Source organism: Sturnira hondurensis, unplaced genomic scaffold (assembly GCF_014824575.4).
Source record: "Sturnira hondurensis isolate 20B ecotype Veracruz unplaced genomic scaffold, ASM1482457v3 Scaffold0015509, whole genome shotgun sequence".
In the NCBI taxonomy this organism is placed as follows: Eukaryota; Metazoa; Chordata; class Mammalia; order Chiroptera; family Phyllostomidae; genus Sturnira; species Sturnira hondurensis.
The window spans coordinates 4,893,784-4,907,246 of NW_028088140.1; the positions used below are offsets into that span (position 1 = coordinate 4,893,784).

Here is a 13,463-nt window from a genome sequence, read left to right on the forward strand (position 1 = left end):
AGACTGAAAACCAGATTACCTTTCATGATGTGGGTAGGTCTCATCTAGTCAGCTGAAGACCTTAACAGAACAAAGACTGACCTCCCCTGAACAAGAAGGAATTTTCCAACAGGCAACTTTTGAACTCAAATTGCAACTCTTTGCTGAATCTTTAGTCTGCGGATGTAACCCAGCAGATTTTAGACTTCAAGCCTATACAATCATGGGAGCCAATTTCTTAAAATAAATCTCTTTCTCCTGCTCTCTCTCTCTATATCTCCTGTTGTCTGTGTCTTTGGAGAACCCTGATTCATTAGAGAGAGTGAGAGATGATAGTTAATATGCCTTATAAATATTGCCCTAACATGATTGCTCCAACTAGGCAAATGGAAAGTGTAATACAGGGGTGGAAGTGTGGGAATGAAGAGTTTGTGGTTATTTTTTGAGCGGAGACTCAAGGCAAACCCCAAGTATTCTTCAGCAGATGAAGCTAGAGTAAAAATAGGCCTAGGAATGTGTTTAAATGAATTACTGTTTCCTGGCCAGTTTTTATAAGAACACATGAATACCTTAGATAAGCCATTCCAACCCAGCAGAGCAGAGCAGGCGCTGACCTAGGAACTTGCACACCCTCCTCCACACCCCACTTCAAAAGAAATCACCTCCCTGCTTTTCTGGGACACAATAACCTCACTTTAACTACTTGCCTTTCTTGGCCTCCACATATCTGTTTGAATAATTATTATTCATCTGCTGGGCCTTTCACAGAATTCCAGCTGTAAATAGCAGCCATCATCACCCCCATCACCACAGCTGGTAATGAAGAGAAATGTGTCAGGTAATGAGGAGAGCGGCCACCATTATAGTAATGAAGAAAAATGGGCAGAAATGCTTCAGAAATCGTACCTCCACTATTTCCCGTGTAATTGGCATGAGGTAATTGCTTTTTTAATCCTCCATGCCTTCAGCTTTGTGAACTCCTTCCCAATTCCTTATATTCATCACTAAATAGAAAACTGAAGTAGTATAATAAATTAAAAAGGCAAAAGAGCTCAGCTTTGTGGGACCAGTCTTAAAAGAAGGAAAAAAGGACATTTGCAGAATTAATAAAAAAAGATAATAGTGGGACAGGGGGGTATTCCTTATGTTGTTATTTTTGTCATTGCAGACTAAGCCTCTGTCAACTACAAAGACAGGAATAACTCTGACTGTGCTCTAAACACACATGCACAGCGGCCACTGTCACCGGCATGGCACCTACCCACACTCAGCTGGCCTGCTTTCATTTCTCCTGTACGCAAATCCAAGCCTAAGAGCAGCGTAGAACTTGTTTGTACCAATAACGCCTCATGTGCCATAATAAGTGGTGTTAGGGAGATATTAGTAAAGAGTATCATTTTTCTGGTTTGCCCATTTTCAACACTGTTGTGGTCGGGATTACTCTGTGTACAGTCCCTAGAAAGATTCTTAAACTCAGGATTTTATAAAATTATCAGGAGAAATAAGGACAATGACAAAGCCCCATGGCAAAAAATCATGTGCAATTACTAAAATTAACTTAAGTACCTTTTTTTTTAAAGAAATATGTCCACAAACTCTTTGCTTGTGGGCTGGGTTTAGTGACCTGTTTTGTTGCCATCAATGCTTAGATATTGAGAAGGGAAGCAAAAGAGAGTAGACACTGAGCTCAACAAAACAGGAAGCACGAGGCTGCTTGCTCAGCCAGCAAACTATAGCTTCACACTCCCAGGGACCACACCATTGTTACTCAGCCAAGGGAATTAATGATCTCCCCTCCCCCACTCCAGTACCAGATTGTTGGGGGCTTTTAGAAGGTGGTGCTTGGCCATAGATGCCTGCCAGTCTAGCTAGGGGCTGTAAATCCATCCAGAGCCTGGGAAAATGTGGGAAATTGGTCATTTTCAAAAGGCATCTGGTCCACCCCAAACCCAATATAATCCCAGGGGAACAAAAAAGCTCTCTCTCGCTTTCCCACTTGCCCACCCAGTGACGCACTTGCGTGTTTGTTAGTGCTCTCTCTCACCAAGGAGCGTGCGGCTGTGTTGCCCTGGCAGCTGCATAGCCCATGGTCCTGTGGCTCCACGGGCAGGCTCTAGGTGGGAGCGTAAAATGGACCGCAGCAGGAACAAGCTGAGCTATCTGGACGGGGACTGAGACTGATTAGCAGCCGCCTGCAGGCTTCAAAGAACTAAGCTTTAATATCAAGCAGAAGCTCTGGACACTGGATTTTGTCTTGGCCTTGCTGAGGACACAGTTGGAATTTTTCCATGGTAGGACTGAGGGAGATGAGACACTGAAAACCCAGGGGGGAAGGTTTTCTTTCCACACCAATAAACCATGCCATACATACCACAGTCTCCCTTGTGTGGGTCCTTGGGATGCTTTCCTTGTATTCCCATGGAAGAACCTAATTCCTGCCTACAACACTTTCAGTAAATAGATTGAAGCCAAAGTGATGGTGTACCACTTACAGATTAGGTTATAAAAACACTATAGCAAAGGTGGAAAAACCTAAATGTCCATCCACAGATTAGTGAATAAACAAAATGTGTCTGTGCATGAAATGGAATACTATTCAGCCATAAAAGGAACAAAAGTCTTTTTACATTTTTATTTATTTTTTTATTGTTCAGTTATAGTTGTCCTGCCTTTTTCCCCATTGCCCTCCTGCCCTGCCTCCCTCCACTCCCACAGTCAATCCACAGCCCCTGCAGCCCCCACCAATTGTCCAGCCCCATGAGTACTCTATTTGTGTTCCTTGGCTTGCCCCTTCCCCTTCTTTTCCCTGTTACCCCTTTTCCTACTTCCCTCTGGTCACCCTGTCAGTTTGTTTTTTATTTCCATGTCTCAGGTCCTATTTTGCTTGCTTGTTTTGTTGATTCAGTTCCACTTGTAGGCGAGATCACATGGTATTTGTCTTTCACTACCTGGCTTATTTCACTTAGCATAATGCTCTCCAGTTCCTTCCTTACTGTAATGAAGGGTAGGAGTTCCTTCTTTCTTTCTGCTGCATAGTAAGGAATGAAATTCTAATACATGCCATAACATGGATGAATCTTAAAAACATAGTCCTAAGTAAAATAAGCTAGATACAAAAGGGCAAATGTTATATGATTCCACTTATCTGGGGTACCTAGGATAGGCAAATTCATAGAGACATAAAGTAGAATAGAGCATATCAGAGGTTGGGGGTAGGTCAGTGGAGAGTTATTCTTTACTTGAGTACAAGGCTTCTGTTTGGGATTATATAAAGGATTGGAAATGGAGCGTAGCAATGGTTGAATACCAATGTAAATGTGCTTAATTTTACTGAAAGATGGTCCACTTAAAGGTGGTTAAAATGATAAATGTATGTTATATATATTTTATCACAATACAAATTGTTTCCCACACAAGAGACTGCAATTTCTATATTGAAAGTCTCTATCTGATCTGATAGTCTATGCTATCTCTCTCTGTCTTTTGGATCATTTACTCAGTGAGCAGGCAGCTGCCACCGCTCAAGGCCACCCAGGAAGCTCCATTCCCGTGGAGATGCCCATGTGGTCAAGAATTGAGGCTGTGGACAACCCTGGAGGGGAACTGAGGACTCCGTTGGGTGGTCTTTCTAGGGAGCAGACCCTCCAGGCTTGTCTAAGTCTTCAGATGGTAAAGTAAAACCAGCCCTTACTGGTTTTACTCGACAGTAATCTCTTAAAAACCCTCAGTCAGAACCACCCACTAGGTCACTCTGGGGTTTCTGACTCTCAGAAATGGTGTGATAATGAAGTTTGTTGTTTAAGCCTCTACATCTTGGGGTAATTTGTTACACAGCCACTGATATTGAGTATAGCATGACTATATAAACATACATTTGCAATAATGTTAAATGATATAAAAGCACAATAATGTTAGGTGATAATATTTATCTGAAACAAATGTCTACATCTTTTGTTACACAAAACAATTAGACAGTAGTAGTAACTTGAGATTAAGAATAAGAAAAAAACTATGTCCTGATCCTGTCTGTGTCCTTTCCTCACATTCATTTGTTTCTCTAGGGTATGGCCATCCCCTCTCAGGTTCCTTATGACTCCTTTTCCCACATTTGTCTGTGTGCGAATGGGTATTTTATATCAACTGCAGAACGTTCTTGGTCTGTGTCTGCAGTAATTCAAAATTCATAGTTCAAGTGCAGAATCTGTATTTGAGCTCTGCATATGGAACTCCAGATACTATTTGGTTATTGCAAAGACAGACCCTAAATAAGAACTCTACAAACTAAGCCCCACCATCTGTTTTTCTTTTTTATTTCCTCTCTCACTCTTTCTAAACCCTGTCTATCTTTATCACAATGATGTCAAAAGCAATTTGTATATAGCTCTGGCTTATAATTATAACAATTATAACCGTAAAATTCTTTACCACTCATCAGTATAGACACTGGGCGAGGGCCATCTAGAAAAAGCACATACAAGGTGGGGCCTGGGTTGAAAACCTGGCAAGTGTTCCAGGAAACAAGCCTGGAAAACTACTTACAGCAACACGGGCATTTACATGAGAATTGGTCTGGGATATATACCAGCGTGGTGTAATCCTAAGAAGAAAAGGGTCCAGAGGCTCAACTATGTCACCTTCAGTGTTTCAACTCACTCTGCTGACAAATGAATTTAGCTTGATGATCAGAAAAAGTTGTAGGGAAGTCAAACACCAAGTAATTGCTCTTTTGTTCTTGAGTTTTTCTCTTTCTCATGAATAGAAGAATCCTTCCACCTGACTTATCAGCCAGTTGGCAAGACTGCTGGTAGATCAGGAAGTCAGATCTGATCTGATAGTGCTAAGATCAGGGGCCTGGGTGTTGATGGCTTCCCCTAGGAGGAGTGGAACGTCTGCTGGAAACTCCCCACCCCCATCCCCTGACCTCAAAGCTTTAGGGGAAATGGAAAGCAGCTTCTCTTGACAAAGAGGTTGGGAATCCCTACTGCAATGTATTTCTGTTTCTTTAAGGCCTCCATGGAAGTACGAGATGTTCACCAGAAAAGCTAGGTCAGATCTATTAAGGGAACTGGTGAGGCATTTCCCTCTTGAACACGGGAGAATAACAGAAAATAACCTTTCCTGACAAAACCACAGTATCTTTTTGTTTGTTTCACATTTATTTACTGAACAATAGGGAGACATAACCTAATTGGGGTATGGAAATAGCCAGTTATTAGAGGAAAAAAGACAAGGATTTCAAAGATGGAGCCCCCTTCGGTTTGCGCACCCAGTAGGGCTGCTGCTTCTGCCTTGCCTTTCGAGTTCTCCTTCCTTCTGCAAACCTCTTTCCACCTTCTCAGCTCCCAGAGTCATCAAGAAGCTGAGTTCCAGTAACACTGGCCTAAAATGCATTTTATTATTCTCCCCAGCCCCCAAGTGGACCATCATACTAGAATTTGTTCCATCTTCAGGGATGAAGGGATGAGTTGAGCAGGCCTTTCTCCAAACAAAGCCACTTTTATATTAATCTGACACCTGCCATCTGTTTTATTTCCAGGGAAACTCTTGACAGGAAGGTGGCACTCCAGGGGGTAAAAACCTGGCTGAATGTCTATGAGAATTCATTAGGTAATATCCAAAAAATTGCTTCACAGGGTCTCTCAACATACAAGTAAAGGGTACAGTGATTTCCTCAATCTAAGATTTCAGGTTTGTCTTTGATGTTCCCTGGACAGTAGCAGTGTTTGGTTACACGGGGAAGAAATATTAAACAATTTTCATTTCAGCTGACCTTTTGCAGAGACAAAAAGTAATTTTGTTTGAATTCTCTATTTCAGTATGGGACAATAATGGCTGGGCAGGGATTTTGCCCAACATTTTGTGAAGTTTATACTCAACTGCTTTTGTCAGATTGGCATTTTCTAGTAAATCAATAGAGCACTGTTATTAAGACACCAGACCGCTACAACTTTAGGAAGATTTGAAACCGAGAAACCTCTTTGGAAGCGCTAGAGTCTGCACGACTGCAAAAGTCTAATGTACTTGAGAACGCAGTCTAGCCCAGGAGCCTTAGAGGGGAATGATCTGGAATCAGATTGTCTGGATTTGAAGGCGAATTTGCTCATAAATGCTGTACTTTTGAGAGACAGTAGGTCACAGGGGTTAAGTACACAGGCTTTGGAGTCAGGCTGCTTGTGTTGGGACTGTGATCCCACCATTTACTTTCTAGATGATCCTAGAGAAGTTCTTTAAACATCATGGCCTCGGTTTTATCATCTGGAAGTGGGGATATTAATGGCATCTAACCTCCAAATATTAGGGGGAGGATAAAATAAGTTGATGCATGTACAATGCTTCAAGCAGTGTCTGGCACATAGTAGGTGCTCAATAAATGTTAGCTATAGTGATTGCTATTATTTTTTCCAAATTTTCAGCAAATGCCAGGCAAAAATCAATAAAGAAATGGAGCAAACCAAAGAGAACTCTGGGGAAAATGCTGAGTTCAGCAAAACTGGGTATCAGGTAAAACTTACCCTTTTATACCCTCTCTCCATTTTCTCTTTCCTGTTAGCATCCAGGTCCTTTCTATAACAGGGCACTGAGGTGCCAGATATTTTTTCTCTGCTTCCCTCTATTGTCATCAGTCAACTTTACCCACACTAGTTTCACTCCTTCAGTACCTTGCTCTGAGCCAGGTAATAATAATAATAAAAGAAAACCTGGTTTATGGTATTAACGAATGCCAGTAAATGAATGTTATGCTTTTGGGATGTCACATTTACATTTCGCAAAATGGAGATTGCCTTGTTACCAGGAGGAATGAGGAAAACTGAGAACTTCGGGTCATGAAGGTGGTGGGGAATGATGATATTTTGGGGCAGCTAGAGTATGCAGTTTTCCCTGAATCAGAGATAAGCTGCTATTTGGATACGTCATGGAGCTCACCCGAAAGAGAACTGTTCAATGTGAAGTGTCAGAGATGGACTCCGAGGCTAAAGCAGAATGCACTGTGCTTAAACACATCGCTATCAGGTTGACTGGAATGGCGTCAAGACCACTGTGTTACTAGTCCCACAGTTCCCAGGGCTGCTGTCATCAGGTCGTGACAAATTGGACTAGCCAAATTTTCCAGTCACATTTGATCTTCCTGAAGGCACAGAGACACCAGCAGAAGTTGTTCCAAACAGGAAAGCCAAGGCTGCAGAATAGAGCTAGCAAACCAAGGAAAATGGCAGAAGCCAAGTTTTGACTTTCAGCACCAATGATCTGGCACAGAGAGTTAGAAAAAGGGGTCAGGAGTAAGGGAATTTGCATTCTAGACATCTTCACTAGCACTAGTTTGTCTTTAAATGAGTCAAATCACCTTATCTTAGAGGTTTCTATTTGCAACATCAAGGAAGACACTCTCTAAAGCACTATCCCTTTATCATCCCCAGTAAGAGGTCCCAGCTGGGGTCTGGGGAATCTCTAAAGCCCCCACTGAGCCATTTAAGTTCTTCTACAGACAGGCAACAAAGTTTCCTGATTATAGAAAGCCTTGAGGAAATTTAAGAGATAGAAGATTAATCTGGGTGAGAGGGAAATAATACAGAATAAAGTAGAGAGTAGCAACATGAAATACAAGAGAAGGCTTTCATAGCAAATAAATATACATATATTTGTATTTATGTATATGTATGAATATATATGCATATATAATATATATTCAAATAAAATATGGGTCTGCAAGTGACTCTCAGCTCTGTTTGCACTCTAAGGAGCTTTTAAAAAATACAGATGCCCAAGCTCTGTTTCAGAAAAGGTGTATGGAACTTTCTGGGTTTGCATCTATGCTTCAATATAATGTAAAAACTTCCCAACGTAACCCTAATGTTCAGCCAGTGGTGAAAACCACCAGTGGTTGTCAGTGATGGCTTTTACCAATGAAAAAGAAGAGTTGTATGCAAGAGACTTCTGAAGGTGACTTGAGAGGATTGCCAACTGGTGAGGCAGGAGAGATAAAGGTCAGGAAAGACTCCAAAACAACCGAGATCTCAAACAAGTGCACCACAGAGAATGGGGAGGTCGTGACACCACAGCGGAAGGAAAATGGTTTTGGAGGGAGGATGAGTTTGAACTGAATTGGATCGCAGATATCCGAGTGATCCCATCTCTTTACAATTAGCCAAAGTAATAGGCAGCACCATAGCTACTCCAACTAGAAAATTTAGCCTTGAATTGACATCCTTAGCTTTACCAAAGCCCACCTGAAACAAAAGGCAGTGCAAGAAAGATGGACTTAGAGTATTCCATATATTTCTTCAGTGTTTGTTGTTGTTGGTTTGGGTTGATGTCTTTTGCAAGGCCATAATTTCTTTACATGTTTATGAATGCCATGAACTTATTCCCAGAAAAAATACCATTAGATACATATACATAAAGTTTTGTATAGACCCCATTTGAGAATCTCTCTTTTATACAGGTGCTAAAGGCAGTGCCAGACAAACAAAGCTGTTGTTGTTGTTTCTATTAGTGTGTACTGTTATTTTAAGACAGAGAACAAGAGACAGAAGGGAAATGTAAGTAGGGAAGAGAGAGAATTAGGAAAGAGATGTTAAACGGGCAACTTCTCTTCTAGTAATAAGGTCACTGTGGAATCTCAAGAGGAAGCAACCTCTTTCCTAAATGCTTTGGAACATTTCATATCTTCTTTTTGTTCTTTATTCTTTGATTAAAATATTGATATATTATGTGCATCTGTCCTTGGTTTTGTCATTGAAACATCCTGGCAACCACAAGAAAGCATGTCAGCTTATGATAACTATCTGACTTTTTAATAATCCCTCGCATATCCTGCAAATAGAATTTCACTATCTAGAACTTTTGATTTGGAAAATGAAACAGCTCTTGTTCGTTCTAATAGAGAAAGGCAGCTTGATTTTGAATGCTCTGTTTTAATTTGGGTTTTACCAGTCAGAGATTTTATTGAAAGTGAAATCCATATTCCTGTTTCACTTTAGCATCTCAACTCTAAAATGGGAAAATCGCAACTTCAGCAACAGAATTGAGAATGAGGTCCTGACATCTTTCTTAAAAGGAATTTGGATAAGATTTCAAGGTAAATGCTCAAAAATTACTCATACCATGTGCCTAAACACACACAAACAGGTTTAGAAAACGTTGAATTCAATGAAATAATTAGGTATGAAGAAAATAACCTGGGCTTCTTTACCAGATTCTTTTCAACATGGCCTTGAAAAGGCCATCCTTGCTGTACGGCTATGAAAGGGGTGGGAGGTGAGAGAATTAAGGTCATGACCAGAAAGGAATTAATCTCTATGAAGAGGTGTTGCACTTTCCCAAGTAACCCAGAGAGGGGTCCATAAAGTTCCATAATTAAAGTGGACATTTTCACAATGTCTAGGAGTTCTTGATGCCCTACAAATGAAGGAGGATGTCCTCCAATTTCTTGTAGCAGGAACCCACTTAGGTGGCACCAACCCTGACTTGGAAATGGACCAGCACATCTATAAAGGGAAAAATGATGGTGTCTACATCATAAATCTGAAGAGAACCTGGCAGAAGCTTCTGCTGGCACTGGGGCCATTGTTGCCATTGAAAACCCCGCTGATGTCAGTGTCATATCATCCAGCGAGCTGGGCTGAAGGTCGCTGCTGCCACTGGAGCCACTCCCATAGCCGATCACTTCGCTCCTGGAACCTTCAGGAACCAGATCCAGGCAGCCTTTCTGGAGCTGAGGCTTCTGGTGCCTACTGATCCCAGGGCTGATCACCAGTCTCTCTCAGAGATGTCTCATGTCACCCTGCCTGCAATTGCTCTGCCAGAGTCTGCTCTAACACAGACTCTCCTCTGTGTGGTGTGGACATTGCCATCCTGTGCAACAATCGGGGGCTCACCTGCTGGGTCTGATGCCAGCAATGTGGGGCTGGGAAGTTCTGTGCATGTGCAGTACCATCTCCAGTGAGCAATTGTGGGAGGCCATGCCTGGGGCCTGCTTCTACACAGATCCTGAAAAGAATTGAAAAGAGCAGGCTGCTGCTGGAAAGGCTGTGACTAAGGAAGATGTTGTGACTTTAGCAGTGAAAGGAATTACTTTCCAAAGTTTTCCTTTTCTCGATGCCTAAATTGCAAGGTTCCAAACGAAGACCCTCCATCCGTCTACGTCATGTAAAGAAGGGCAGATGTGACTTAGAAAATATACAGATGCCTCCTGCTAATATGGTGCATATGGTCACAGACAATCTGTAATGCAGGTTTAGCCTCCCTCCTTGGTAGCCACTTAGAATCCCATCCTAGCTAGGGCCTTCCTAGAAAGGTGATGTGGAAAGGAGACAAAAGTAGGGACTGGCATCCCAAAAAAGTGAGTTTAAAACCCAGCAGACCCGCAACTGTCTGAATACACTGAATAAATCACTTCACTTCCCTGAACCTTGATTTCTTTCATTGTAAAATGGAGGTAATAATATCCAACTAATGGATTCAGTGTGAAATACCGGGCATAGAGGAGGTCTCCAAAACACATCGGTCTCTCCTTCCTGTACTCTCCTCCCTCCTTCCTCTCCTTCTTGAGTCAAAACCAAAAGTTGCCATGCCTGTGCCTGGTCAAGTAGTGAGAATACTGTTCATCTTATACAAACCCAAGGAGAGAATACAGTCACTTACAGGAGGCCAAAAATTTGTAGGAACTGGACCATTAAGTTGTAGATCTTTCATTAATTTTCTTTTCCTTTTTTACTTTCTTCCCCCATCTTACATTACAGGCACTATTCTCTTGGTATGTGCAAATTTACTTTTTTTATTTCTATGGGTATATGTGGGTTGATTTAGGAAGAGAAATAGTGGTAACACAAAGGCGATTTTTCCAAATACAGACTTCATTTCAGAAAGAGAGAGTGTTTTTCGTGATGAGCTGACAGTTGGATCCTCGCCAAGTGCCAGGCATCGCTCCTCTGTACGTCTCACATGTGTCAAGGCAGTTCATCCTTACAGCACCGTAAAGGGAGGGGTTATATTAGTAGACAAGGAAACTGAGGCACCGAGAGGTGAAGGAAATGATTCATGCTCACACAGCTAATCCATGGCAGTACTGGGATTTAAATCTAGGCAAATCTAGCTTCAGAATACTACATGTTCTCTACCACTTCAGCAGCTTATTTATCTTCTTTCCCAAGGAGCTCAACATATAGAAAATTTAGAGAAGATAAATGGGAAAACACAGATGAGAAGAAAACAAATCATGAAGGACATGTGAAATAGGTACTGAGCTTATGTAACTGAAATTTGATGCTGTTTTCAAAAACTCATAACCAAAACACTAATGGGTTTTATATACGGACAGGTAACTCAGGCCGGTTGGCCTTAATGTTCTAAGTGATGATGTCAGAAAGCCAACTGAGATTCTTGATAAAGTGTTTGGGGGCTGCTTTATTTCCCTGTGCTAATAATATTCCTTCAGTAAAAATAATCTCAAGGTTTCTAAGGATGGCCAGAATATCCAGGCTGCTTTCTTTGAAGGGGGAAATATTTCCATTATGAGAAAGATGAAGTGGACATTTCCTTGGCTGGGTTTTTGACAATGTTCCTTTACTGAAAATACCTAAGTTTCTTCTTTCTGAATGAGACTTCTAGAATTTGTTTTTGTTTAACATAAAAGAGACCATTTTCTTCTTCCCCTTTCTATGGTAATGAAAAAAGAGAGGTCAAGTAATTTCAGCTCTCTCACTTATCTAGAAGGCGATCCAGGACTCAAATCCCGTTCTCCCGACTCCTCATCCAGTTCTGCCACTAAGCCACATGTGTTTTTTCTCTTACACACAGGCTCTTTCTGGCCACCAGTAAACACACTGACCTTTGAAATATGGAAAGAAAAGCGCTTTGAAATAAAACTGGCACGAACAGCAGTTAGACAGCCGTCATCTGGACACTGAAACAAAGAGGGGCATAGTTTTCAAGCTGTCTTCGTAATTACATGAAGCAGTTATCACTCAGGCCCAGTCTGAGCCTTCCCCCCCAAATAAACAGCTGAGGTTTGGGAATGCACATAGACCACTTTGTTGCTCTAGCATATTGGGGGGTGGGAAGCTCCCCAGCTAAAAATCACATGTGGCTGCGACTGTTTTCCAGAGCTCCAGGCTCTTTCCTTTCTTCCTTCCCCATTAAGCCCCTCTGCTCTTCTTGGCAAAAGCCTTCAGGTGAGGTAAGTGCCAATTAACAACAAAGAGCTTGATGTATTTCTCGTTTATGACTTAGAGCTGGGTTCTCATGAAATATATTCTTCTTCTCTGGCCCCATAAGCCTCCATGTGCGGTGAGCAAGGATTCTAAGTGTGGTTGAAAGTTGGTTCATTTTGGTTACTGCCCTAAAAGTGATTTCTCTTTTGGGGGGTTGCTCAAATAGAAAACCAGGCAAACAAACCCCAGAAAAAGAAAAAAACGACTCTGAAAACATCAGCTGCAGAGAAGCAGAAGCTCAGCAAATACTGGTTTTAGAAAATGTGGTCTTAAATTTCTCACGGATGCTTTGGCTATAAATGTGGCCAAACTTCAGAGTGAGTAGGAGAAATGAGAATATCTACTCCAAAGGATCTCTGAAGCTTTTTTCCTGTTTTTACATTTGGATTGTATTTTCTATCTCATAAACGGCTTTAGTCACATTTCGCTCATTTGAGTGTTACCAAGTTAGTTTATAAAAAATATTTCATGAATTTTTCTTAGGTCGCAGAGATCTGAAATCTGACAAAATGATCTGGTTTGGCATTTGGAACCCCTTAAGGACCAAGAGATTTAACAATAGGAACATAAACGGGTTAAAATATACTTCAAAACAATTCCTTGAATTATTAACTGTACTTATTTGTTTAATATTGTCAGCGCCTACTGAATTTAGCAAAAGGAATGACAGATGCATATTAAAATACATGCAAATACAACATACAAGCCACATTTTAACATAATGTTTTGCATTCATAATTTTAGTCTTGTGATTTGTATTTTTATTTGCTTGGGAACAATGACTTTCTTCTTTCTCCACTTGGGAAACAAGGCAAGACTTGTTTCTGCCAGCATCCTAATAGTATTCCTGAAAAAGCAGCAAACTTAATAGTTCAGGAACTGCTCTCCACCACCTGCATACAGGCTCCTTAAATAGGGGCTGCATTTACAATACATTGAAAAGGTGAAAATATGCAATCAATCAGTTGCTTTGTTGCATAGTGGCAGGCATTCATGTTTTTGTTGTTGTATTAAAACTGAACAGACTGCTTTTAAAAAAATTAAGCTTTTTTAAATGTACAATCTCTCCTCAAACAGAGGGTGTGGCAGAGTGCCTGCTATAAACTCACCAAATCCCCTTCCCTTTTAATCCAGGGTCACAGATAGAACACATTTTCCAGCCTCCTGTGCAATTAGGCGATTTCTGGTTAGTGGAATGTGGGCCAAAGTAATTTACACAACGTCCAAGTCTAGTCACTAGGATCTACTGGGCAACCTCCAGCAATGTTCTTCCCT

At 41.3% G+C, this 13,463-nt stretch overlaps 1 pseudogene; it reads left to right on the top strand.

Moving 5' to 3' along the window:
- Positions 1–6,892: 6,892 nt before the first annotated feature.
- On the top strand, positions 6,893–10,082 carry LOC118999893 (40S ribosomal protein SA-like; annotated as a pseudogene).
- The last annotated feature ends 3,381 nt before the right edge of the window (positions 10,083–13,463 follow it).